The sequence below is a fragment of the Octopus bimaculoides genome, chromosome 2 (genome assembly GCF_001194135.2).
Source record: "Octopus bimaculoides isolate UCB-OBI-ISO-001 chromosome 2, ASM119413v2, whole genome shotgun sequence".
NCBI classification, from domain to species: domain Eukaryota; kingdom Metazoa; phylum Mollusca; class Cephalopoda; order Octopoda; family Octopodidae; genus Octopus; species Octopus bimaculoides.
Window position 1 is genome coordinate 43,387,718 of NC_068982.1, and position 1,070 is coordinate 43,388,787.

Sequence of the window (1,070 nt, forward strand, 5' to 3'; positions counted from 1 at the left end):
CTAACCAATAGTCGCTTCAAAGATAAATTAATATATAATTCCTCTAATAATAATCAAAATATTAATAATAGATCTAGTGGCATCAAAGATAAAGTAATACATAACCACTCTCGTATTAATCAGGATAATAATAAGAAACCTAAAAATATGCCAAGGAAAATTATTTGGTTCTCTCTTCCCTTTTTCCTTAAAGTAAAAACTAACATTGGTAAAAGATTCCTGTCTCTCCTGGACAAACACTTTCCAGCCACTCACAGATACAAAAAAATATTTAATAGGCGTTCTGTGAAATTATCATATGGCTGCTGACCCAATATGAAGAGCATCATTACACGTGGTCAATACCAAGTACCTAAATCCCATTGCAACTGTCGCGACCCAGGATCTTGTCTACTTGACCAACGATGTATGACTAAATCTATCATATATGAAGCAGAGGTTACTGCAACCCTAAATAAAAATAACAATACAACTGATGAGACCTGTATTGGATTATGTGAAGGTGAATTTTAAAAAACCGCTATGCCAATCACATAGCCTCCTTCTGACATAGGGACAAAAGTAAAGCTACTATGTTGGCTAGCTATGTATGGACTTTGAAAGATAACGAAACACCGCATGTGATTAAATAGAAAATAATTCAGAAATCCATACCTTATGTAAATGGGTCGAATAAATGTAGACTTTGTTTGGCTGAAAGAGTGCAGATCCTGTTCAGGTCTAAGATCCCTAACTTTCTATTGAACTCTGGGTCAGACATTTTCAGTGGTTGCATGAATGTGTATAAATATATTTTGAAGAATTGGAAAATTGTGCCTATTCCTGACTGACTTGATATCTTTCCAACTTTATCAATTAAGTTCTAAGAAGGATAGCACTTTTACCTTTTTACTTTCTACATTTTAGTTTTTATGTTTTAGCTTTCCATTTTCTGTCGTTTACTTTCTGCGTTTTCTATATGCTACTTTCTCGGTTTTTTTTTTTTTTCGTGTTTCTTCTATCATTCAATTTTTTTTTTTAGTTCGTTATGATATGCGGTTTGCGCCTGAAGAATAAAGTTTCTCAACATA